Source organism: Petaurus breviceps, unplaced genomic scaffold (assembly GCF_028583685.1).
Source record: "Petaurus breviceps papuanus isolate PSGF00001 unplaced genomic scaffold, PetGlider_PUasm1.0 90849, whole genome shotgun sequence".
Classification (NCBI taxonomy): Eukaryota; Metazoa; Chordata; class Mammalia; order Diprotodontia; family Petauridae; genus Petaurus; species Petaurus breviceps.
The window spans coordinates 26,576,376-26,587,844 of NW_027187361.1; the positions used below are offsets into that span (position 1 = coordinate 26,576,376).

Genomic DNA, 11,469 nt, shown 5'->3' on the forward strand with positions numbered 1-11,469 from the left:
GGCACACTCATATAATTGGGCATATATGTATATCCATGTAAGTGTGTATACATATATATAAAAATAAGTTATTGCTGTTCCCCAGAATGTTTCCTTACTTGAAAGAGAATTTTGCTGCATGGTCCATTTTCCTGAGTTTGAAAATATTGAATGTTGCAAGAGTGTTATATAAAGCTACCAGTATCACTGCCAGACTTGAAATAGCTCAATTAACAGAAATATTCATGCAAAATAGTGCACATAAAATATACTAACTCAGCAGGGCTACACTTGAAAATACCATTTTCAATTACAGATTCCAATTTCACCTGTTTTCCACAAAACCTGTAAAAATGGTTCATTATTATAATTGATGACCAAATGACCAAAGCCCTTCATAAATTAAAGTTTTTTTTTTAATTTGGACAGTTTTGAATTGTGCCAGATGAGATAACTGGATTTACAATTAGAGCTATTTAATAGATGGGAGATTCAAGCTTAATAGCCCTAACTGCATTAATTAGCATGGAGCCATCAATTTACATGTGAATTAGAACAAAAAAGAGAAGTGCTTTTTTTCTTTAATAGCTCGTTGAATAACCAGAGGTATCATATCAATGAAAAGAACCATGTTTTAGTAGAGTTTTGAACTTAAAGTCAAAGGACCTGGGTTCAAATTCTAGCTCTGCTACTTAAAATCTGTGCGACCTTAGGCAAGTCATTCTCGAAGTCTCAGTCTCCTTCTCTCTAAAATGAGTGCATTGAACTACATAACCTCTAATGTGCCTTCCAGTTATAACCTTATGGTGCTATGAAGAGGCTAGAAAAGCTCTTCATTATACGTCTTAATAGGGAATACAATTTTAAAAACTTTCTTTGACTATAATGAAGGGGACCCTAACATGGAAGATAGAAAGGTGGCCTCAGGGTGAGGAGAATCTAGGTTCAAATCTCACAGACTGGCTCTGTGACTTTACTTCTCAGGGCTTTAGGTCAGAGGCATCAAACATGGGAGCTCTGCCACTGACAACTCTCTCAAGTCCGGCAGAACCAGATTAAAATGAAATTGGGAGATATGGAATAAGTTAATGAAAAATACATTAAAACATATGAACGTGTGGTTTTCTAAGACAATATGTGCCTACAGGGATCCTTCTGTAGAACTGAGTTGTTCCCAGGATCTTTTTGAGTTTGACACCATTTTTCCAGGCAGACTTTGGGAATTCTCTTACCCAGAATACCGTTGGTACTAATGAAGTCATTGGACCAGTCCCTTGTAGGATGTTTCACACTGATATTGTGCCTCGATAGGGCCCACTTTTGACTGTAACACAATAGATAGTGTTTGTATTTGGTTTTCTAAGTCATTATACACCTTCAGGGATCCTTGTGTATGCTTTAGTTACCCCCAGTTTCTGTTTGAATTTGGCTAATAGAAGTCAACAGTTGAATATACTAAATAAACATAAAATCCTTTATACTTGAATTTTGCAAAGACTATGTGTCTTTATTGTGCACACACAGCGTCTAGCACAGTGCTATGAATATAGCCAAGTGGCAAGTGGATAGATTACTGGGTCTGGAATCAGGAAGATATGAATTCAGATCTGGCCTTATACACTTACTCCTGTGTGACCCTGGGCAAATCACTTAACCACTGTCTGCCTCAGTAGTAGCACCAACCCACAGGGTTGTTGTGAGGATCAAAGGAGATAATATTTATAAAGCCCTTAGTGAAGTGCCTGACACATAAAAGACAATAAATGCTTGTTTTCTTCTTTCCTCCCTTCCTTCCAAAACATTGGAATGGCAGTGAGAGAGCCTGAGTTCAAATCCTGACTTTGCTTAACTTACTCCCTGTGTGACCTAGGCTAAATCACTTAACCTCTCAGGGACATAGCTTCATTATATTTAAAATGAAGACTTGGAGATGACCTCTAAGGTTCTTTGGCTCTAAATCTATAATCTTAAATAGTGACTGGGTCCTTCTTTTAGCCCCCAAAGGTCTATTTTATCCACAATGTAGTTTTAGAGCTTGGTCATACACAAGAGCCCAGAACTGAATAAGAGGAGAAAGATGTGCTTGATTGAATTGGGTGGGGAGGGGGGCATTGATCAATTCTTTCAATGACTATGAGTTTCTCCTTGCCAACAAATTTCATTTTTGATACCACCAGTATTCTCTCAGTGAAGATTTGTGGCTGTACCATGCTCTCAGAAAAATGAAAATTTTCAAGTATATTATATTATGTATGTAATATATATTATACATATATATTATATATTTGAATACTGTGTGACCCTGGGCAAATCTGTGTGACCTCAGGCAAGTCATTTTCTAAGTCTCAATACCAGTAAATGAATATAATATACTTGATTATAATAATTATTATAATATTTATATTATATTAAATAATTATAATAAATATAATAATTATAATTACTTGAATATAATATTCACACAGAATCTGCAATTCAAAGGGTAAAGGAAATAAAGATACATGGTTGATGTAGTTAGGCTATGGTCTACAAAATTAATCATTTAGACTTGTCCATAACAAATAACATCAACAATATAATCAAGGATTACCAGATAAGGAAGTGGGCTAGTAGTTAGTAGTTATTAAGACTGAAGGATACCAGAGGAACAGACTGAGTATTGGATTAGTGTCTACAAAGTATATTTTAAGAGAGAAGAGATGGAGAGGGGAGGAAGGGAGGGAGGGAGAGAGAGGGAGAGAGAGAGAGAGAGAGAGGGAAAGAGAGAGAGAGAGAGAGAGAGAGAGAGAGAGAGAGAGAGAGAGAGAAATACTCTAGCACATTAAATTCCATGTCTCTGTGGAGAAGTTATGAAAAGATGTGGGCATGAATCTCACAGGATGAGAAGGCATAAACAGGTACTTTTTGCACTGGTAGAATGTCCTGGATCCCTCAAGGTATTGAAGTAGTTGAACCATTTTACACACTAGAAATATAAAACAGTAGAAAACAACATTTTAAGAATGCTAGTGTTTTTTTTTTAAAGCAACAGCATTAAATAAGAAATAGTTTTTATTCATTACAGAAACACAGAATCTGAATCGTAAGAGCACTTAAAAGCTATTGGCAACATATGCCTAAACAAAAATCCATTTTTTACACCCAGATAAGTGATTATCCAGTCTTTCTCTGGAGGCCTCCAGTGAGAAATCATTATCACGCATTTTCTTCTTGTTCAGTTGTTTTCACTCTTGTCCAGCTCTTTCAAAGATACTGGAATGGTTTGCCATTTCCTTCTCCAGATCACTTTACAGAAGAGGAAATTGAAATGGGATTAAGTGACTTGCCCAGGGTCACAGAGCTAGTAATTGTCTGAGACCAGATTTGAACTTGGGAGGATGTGTCTCCCTGACACTCTTATCCACTGCGCCACCTGACCATTCCCCATTGTTTTTAGCATTTGTTTATGGAGGTTATGAAGGTGCTTCTGAGCACTTTGAAGGGTTTTAGACATTGCTGGCACTGGTCTTTTTATTGTCTGATTTTATTGTCTAATTGTCATCAAACATGGCTTTGCTTTTCCTTGCAGTTACATCTGCGGCTCCAACCATGTTTGCTTTTTGTCTGTCTCATCACTGATGGGAAACTTGATTTTAGCCTTGATGCCTTTTATTCTTCATGCCATAGTCTTTCTTTTCTCTTTCCTTTGTGCTGGTCATTTCGTCCTTGTTCTTCATCTCCATCCGGGTGCCTCTTGGCATTGTTTTCATCTGCGTTATTGTGATTACTGTCTGTGCCATTCTCCTGGTTCTGTTGTCTTTATTCTGTGTCACACAGGTCTTCCCATGTTTCTCTGAATTCCTCACACTCATCCTTTCTTTTTCTTTTTTTTTTTTTCCCAAGGCAGTTGGGGTTAAGTGACTTGCCCAGGATTACATGGCTAATAAGTGTCACACATCTAAGGTCAGACTTGATCACGGGTCCTCCTGACTCCAGGGCCAGTGGTTGTCCCATAATCATCCTTCCTTAAAAGGCAATGATACTCCATTCTATTCGTGAACTCCTGTCTGTTCAGTGATTTCCCAGCTGAGAGATACCTGCTTGCACGATTTCCATTTTTTTGTTTCCACCGAGAGCTGGTTTGAATTTTGGGATGTATCTACGTATTTCTGTCTCCGATGTCCTTAGGCCCATGCCCACTAGTGGGTTCTTCAGCCCAGCACTATATAGTGTAGCATCTGCTTACTGTTTCCCTCATTTCCTGCCACCCAACAGTCTGGCTTCTATGTACACTACTGAAACTGCTCTCCAAAATCACCGCTAACTCCTTACAACAAATAGAATAGTCTTTTTCAATTCTCATTCTCCCTCTGTAGCATCTAACACCTTGTATTCTTGTCCACTATGTGCTCAGGGCTCTGGTAGGAGATGGGATATGAGACAAACAATCCGTACTCAGTAAACTTGTGTTCTAATGAAGAGGAGGACACAGCACATAAACACATAGAGTTGTACATGATCATTTGAGAAGGGAGAAAACTTTTAACAGGTCAGAGGATCAGTCAAGGTTTTTCCTAGGAGAAGGGGCATAGGTTAAGGCTATGGCCAAGGAAGCTTGGGATTGTTAGAGGCAGGGCTGAGAAGGTGATATGTTCCAGGTATGAGGGACAGCATATACAAAGACACTGAGACAGGAGATGGAATGACAAAATTAGGGAGCGATAAGTGGGATGGTTAGGCTAGAGCAGAGGGTATGTGAAGGGGATGGAATTCAGAAAGATAGGTTGAACCCAGATTGGGAAGCACTTTAAATGCAAATCAGAGAGGTTTGTATTTTAGAGAGCCACCAAAGAGTTCTGAACAGTAAAGTAATATGGTCAGATTTGTGCTTTCAGGAAAAAAAAATGATTTTGCCAGCTCTGTGGAATATAGATTAGAAAAGGTAAGAACTGGAAGTTAAGAATCCAATTATGAACCTGTTGAAATAGTCTAGGAAATAGGTGTCTGAACTCTAGAGGTGGCTGTGTGAATACAGTAAAGGGGATAGAGATGAGACATTATGGAGGTAGAATTGAAAAGACCTGGCAACTAATTGAATATGGGGAGAGAAGCAAAGCATGGATGGTATACCTCTTTTCAAAAACTCAAGCAAGGCCCTTACCTCTAGGAACAAATAGCCATTACTGTTTGGCATTGAAGCTGGGCACAACCTGGCCTCATCCGACCTTTCCAACCTCAGTGCACATTTCTCCTCTCATGAATATTATAGTCCAAGCAAAATGGCCTTCTCAATGTTCTTCCAATGTGGCTCTGTGCTTTGCATTGGAGGGCCGCCATGTCGGAATAGTCCTTCTTCATAGTTTCCTTCTTGAGTGCAACTTTCTATGTGAGACCTTTCTTGATTCCTTCTACCTCCACCATCTCCTCTTCCCCTTACCATATATCTATTTTACATATATCTACATATGTATATATTGGCTCCCCCAGTTTGACTGTAAGCTTTTCCAAGACTTTTACTTTTGTCTTTGTAACCCCATTTGTAGCATGTTATCAATTAGTAAAATTTTATTAAGCACCTACTATATTCAAGACCCTGCTGAGTAAGCACTAAAAACCAGTCCTTGCCCTCAAGGAGCTTGAAATCTAAATGCAGGGGGGGTGGGGGGCAGGGACTGACAACAAACAAATATACCTGTTACACTGACTTCCAGCTAGGTTAGATTTCACCATTTTACCCCTCCCCTAGATTACTACAATACCCTTTAAAGGAATTGGGTATTATATCTAGACTCTCTGCAAATGGCCCCAGTCCCCATTGAAGGTGTTCCCCTAAATGCACCCCACTTCCATTTTGCCACTAACAGTCACATTAGCTTTTTCACAAAAAATATTTGCTTCAAAAGCTATAATCGCTACACATGTATAATTTATATCTAATTGCTTGCCATCTCAGAGAGGGAGGGAGACAATGTGGAACTCAATACTTTTTTCAATGAACGTTAAAAATTGATCTTACGTATGATTGGGGAAAAGAGGAAAATATGATTTAGATATATAAAATATAATATAAATAAATATAAATAAAATATTATTTATTATTTTGTTTTTATTTCAAAAACAAAATACACAAATTCACTCCTTCATCACATAGGAATCCTAATTCCCCTTTTCTTCCACGTCAGCATCTGGGGAAGGGGAAAAGGATTAGATTCATAGTTTAGCTCTGTTCTTATAGAGCACAGTCCCAGTTCCAAGTCCCGGGCACCCTGGCTTCTCAGGGCTCCCATGCCAGACTGGCTGTTGGTACCATCCTGCCTTCAATCCTGGCTCCAAGACCAACCTGGCACAAACTCCCAGCTAGGTCTTAGAGGGATCACATTGAGCACACATGGAGTTTGAGATGCATTTGAGCCTTCCCAGTGGTCACCTCAGCATAATTTACTTCCAGCTTTCACAAGGGCAGGAGATTTTTCAGATTATAATGTGATATCTTTATGATTCTCCCAAGTTTAACTCAGCAAATTCAATCTAGTGAACATGTAATAAGAGACTGTGTGTGAATAGAACTGTGCTGGACCCTGAGATAAAAGGTTTAGATAAGTGAAAGTCTTGATCCCTCTGGAGTATACAGTTACAGATCAGGGGTTTTATTGTTTATTGTCATTGTTGTTAACTGACTTTAGCAGGGATGTGGATGAACAAGGCTTAAAAAAAAAGTCTTTTTACAATAATATTGATTTTATCGGACACTGAAAGTATAGAGGTACCTCAGTCAGCTGAGAATTTATCACCTGAAAAAAACTTCCTTAAAAAACAAAACAAAAAGGAACTAGACCCAAGGGCAGTTTCTTTTTTTGGGTTTGTTTTGTTTTTTTGCTTTTTGGAGGGCTATTGGGGTTAAGTGACTTGCCCAAGGTCACACAGCCAGTCTTTGTGTTAAGTGTCTGAGGCTGGATTTGAATTCAGGTCCTCCTGACTCCAGGTGCAGTGAATAACTGCACCACCTAGCCACCCCATGGCAGCCTAGTCTTAACAACTCTCTTGGGTGCCTGGAAGACCCAGGTTCATCTTCGGTATCTGACACATGCTGGCCCTATCACTCTAGGTAACTAACTCTCTTAAGACCAGAATTTGCTGAAAACATACTAATCTGCATTGATAGAGGAAGTTCCTCCCTGGAAGGTCCCTATGTGCATGAAATCACAGTCCAATTTAAACTTATACATACGAGGGGGGGGGTGGGATAGAGAAGGGGAAGGGAGTGAAGGAGGGAAGAAGGGAAGGAGAAGGAGAGAGAGAGAATTTATATCTCTCTCTCCTATAGAAAAGTAACAGGGACTATTTCCTTGTTTCGATTTGTTTCGCAATGCCTGACTCTTAGCAGGTTCTTAATAAAGGTTTATTAATTAATTGATTTTCTTTATGAGAGAGAGATCATTATGGATCACAATAGAGAAAACTTTGCAGACAAGGCAAGACTTGAATTAGCTTTGAAGGAAGGCTAGGTTTTGGAGAGGGTGTGGAGGTGGGAGGGAGGAGATCATTGCAGGTGTGGCACAACAGAGCAAAGGTTGGGTTTGATCTTGTGATGAAATTGCTGATTGTGCCTGACCTCAAGGTGATACAGGCTTCAGGGGAGAAATACCTTTCCAAGGTACAGCTCTTTAGAAAAATATTAGTCAGATAGCTTTGTTTACAAAAAAAATATATAAGATAAATCACCATTAAGCTAGCATCATCTAGGGATGTCGGCTCATCTTTAAGTTGTTCTAATAGTCACAGCAAGTTTAAAAACAACAACGGCAACAGCAAACTTCCCAGGCCAAATTAGAATTGGACTCCTGCCAGTCTCCTAAAGGTTGCTGTGGACTCTAGGCTGCCTCTGAGTTTATAGTGCGCGCTTACTTTGGGCCAGAAGCCAAAAACTTCAGCACCTGAAAAGTGTGAATGGGCTATTTATGACCTGTGGTGTGTTGTTTGAGCTTAGAAAATGGTAATCACCTCTGGCTTTAAAGTGTTGGTCCAGCTAGATGTTTGCATTTCAGTTTTGTGTTGATGGAGCAGGAATACAGAATCACAGGATTTGGTACCTTAAAGAGAGTTATCATGGTCATGCTAAGCTTCCTATGCTAGAAGCACATTTAAAAAAAGAAGAAAAAACCCACAACCTACCACTCAAGGGAGCATGTAGAAATGATTATGCTTTATTAGTTGGCATCTCAAAGTGTTTAGAATGGGATTACTTGATACTCAAGTTCTTGGGATTCCATAGACAATTTAGCCCTTGTACATACTGGAGGAATAGCTTGTTCAGACTCATAAGGGGAGGGCCTGGCTCCTTTCTGTCAAATTATTCTAGACCTCAGGTAGTTCATTTTGTTGTTGAACCTTTTTTTTTAAGCCCTGGATTTTGTAAGTTCACAAGGTCTTGGTCAGATTAAACAGCATGTACTTTTTACTTAAGTACAGAACAATAGCAGATAACATAAAAGCTTTCTCAGGGATTTTTTTTCCTTTGAAGTGACTAAAAGGAAGAAGATGAGGAAAAAACATTCACATGGAATCAAATATTGCAAAAAAAAAAAAAGATTTTATACCACATGATGTTTGAGCAGAAGGAGAAACTAGCATGAGGGGGAATATGTTAAAATTGTTTCGAAGGAAGAGTTCCAAGGTTAGTGTTCTTAGGCTATTTTTACTGTCTAAAATGCTATAAATCCCACTATTTCATTATGCCCAGATGGACCAAATTGTTTTTTCTTTCTGTGTGTTTATCCCTAATAATTTTATTCTCATTAATTGTGAGAGATAAGTCTCCATAATGCAACAACTAACATGTAACATTTGCAGCAGACACTTTGTTCTTTAGACATGTTCTGGCGAGTTCTGTTTACGCCTTTGAAATACCTGGCATGTATGTAATGGATGGGAAATTGGATTGAAATAGCCCCATCTCAGCATTTCTTCATGGAAGAACATCTCGAACCAAAGTACAGTCTCTTTTGTGATGCTGATGCACACAACACCAGAGGAGAGGGAAAAGGTGGCTTCTGGAACAGATGAGCAAGGAGTCTTCATTGCTTCATCATCAGATTCAGTTGTAGGTCTCTCTCCATAATTCTTAAAAGTCCCCTCTTCCATGAAGTTCTGACAAGATAAGAAAATGTAGAATATGGGGATCCAGTTGAGCTTTTCCTTAGCCTGCCCAAGAATTAGCAAGTATGGAGGAACTTAATTGGCTTTGAAATAATCCAAAGCTTGCGATATATATAAATGGTATGGGGCTAGGAAGTCGGAGGGATGAGGGGGATATCAGAACTCCATTGTTGTTTAATTGGCATTGGTTCTGCCCATAAACAGTAGTTCAGAAGTTTGGCTTTTATGACAAGATAGTCTCACCTATCCAGAAGGTATTATCTGATGGTTTTAATATATTGTGCTGAACACAACCCAAAGCCAGGAAGGAAGCAAAAATGATGCCTGAGTAATCAGAAGAATTGCCATAAAATCCATGTGTTTTCCTCCTACAGTATTTCAATCCATCAGATCCTGACTTGAAAGGCTATTTACCCTCTTTTCACACAGAGTTCTAACACTATGATTACAGATTAGAAATGGGGAAAAGGGCGGAGGAGTCGCTGGACTCAGGCAGGCTAGGCCACTAGCAATGGCAATAAAGGAAGAGAATAAAGACACAAGAATGGAAAAAACAGTCTTAGGATCATTTAATATAAGGGGAAATAACACAAGTAGGCCCTGAAGGCATCTCCATGTTAAAGTATAGTACAATAATTGACGTTCATAATTATGACCCCGAGAAAAGGTTCAAGTACATGATTCATGCTTTGTTTATGAAGGATAGGAAGCATATAATGCATTATGTAAATACTTTTTATTCAAAACAGACTAAGTAAAGTTTTATCTTTTGTTTCCAGATAGGTATTTTGATATAAAACTTAGTAGCACAAAGATTGGTAAACTGGCTAACTATAATGATAAAAAATGACATTTATTTTTATCACCGTGCTTCCCACCTGGTGGTGAACCTATCTAAAATTAGGTTGTTGTTTGTCCTTCATTTTTAAAAGGGACCAGTGACATCCCGGTGATGTTTTGCCTTGTGTATAAATTGGATTTAAGTGAGGTAGAGTTGCAAAAAAATCGTAGCCTCACTTTCTCTTCCTGAGTTATTGAAATCCAATGGCTGGGGATGCCATGGATGACCTTGACATCTCTGATGTCTGACCAAGCACTGAAGCACTCCACAGCACCTTCTTCAACCCCCATCATGACCGTTGGAACAAGGTGTTGTCATCTGCCCATTCTGTCAGGAGAAGTCTTCATGTGCTTGGAGTAGAAATCCCCTTAACTCACCAACAGGTTTGAGTCCTGTTGGCTACCATTCATCTGGTTTAGCCCATCTGCTGAGACAGTTTACTGGGGCGTGATCACTGTACACATTACAGTTTCTTGGAGCCACAGGTCAGAGTTGGCTGAATCAGGTGGGTGCCAAAGGTGGATGAGCAGCCTTGAAAAGGCAGCCCTCACCCCAGAGATCCTGGTCCTCCTCAACACCCCAGATATCCCTAAAAGTAGGGAGGACAGTCGTAAATGATGGATTTAGAAGGGGGAGGTACGTTAGAGGTCAGCCAACCCCTTTATCTTACAGATGAAGAAAATGAGACCCAAGGAAAGTCCAACAGGTCACTTTTTAGATTCAAGATTTGAACTCAGGTTATCTAATTCCAAATCCATGGATCTTCCCATATCACTTTGTGACATGGAATCATTTTTGCTAAAGCCATAGGACCCTTTATGCTCTATGTAATCTGATATTAGAGGTAGCTAGGTCATGTAGTAGATGGAGTGATAGATCTGGTCTCACATACTTACGAGTTGTGTGGCCCTGGGCAAGTCACTTAACCTCTCTCTACCTCAATAACTGTAAACATACCTACCTCCTAGGATTGTTATAAGGATGAAATGAGATGATTTTTGTAAAGTGCTTTGCATACCTCGAAGTAGCATACAAATGCTAGCTATTATTCCCATCTGTGGTCTCTTAACCATTAAGTCAGCAAATGAAGACTTTCCAGTATGGAAGGACTAATGACCATGATAGCAACATTAAGCATTTATTAAGCTCATACTGCGTACTAGGAGTAAAAAGAACGACAAAATCAAGATGCCCTCAAGAAACTTATGTTCTAATGAATCAGTCAGGTTTTCAGGAAGCATTTATTGAGCACCTGTTATACACTAGGTGCTGGATCATCCAGGGCTTGTGCCCTACCGAAGCAGCCTTTAGGCACCCAGGATCACTGCTGTATGATGGGACACTGAATTAGGATTTAAGAGAATGACAGTGATGATAACCATTCTATCTTGCATTTACATAGCTCTGTATAACTGCTTTCTTCCTTCCTTCCTTCCTTTCTCTTTCTTTCTTTCTTTCTTTTTCTTTCTTCCTTCCTTCCTTCCTTCCTTCCTTCCTTCCTTCCTTCCTTCCTT

The 11,469-nt window shown here is 39.2% G+C and overlaps 1 protein-coding gene across 7 annotated transcripts in view; it reads left to right on the forward strand.

Annotated features, from left to right (window-relative positions):
• Positions 1 to 11,469, forward strand: part of NPAS2 (neuronal PAS domain protein 2) — a 247,683-nt gene that overhangs the window by 71,058 nt on the left and 165,156 nt on the right. The gene's annotated exons all lie outside the window — the stretch shown is intronic.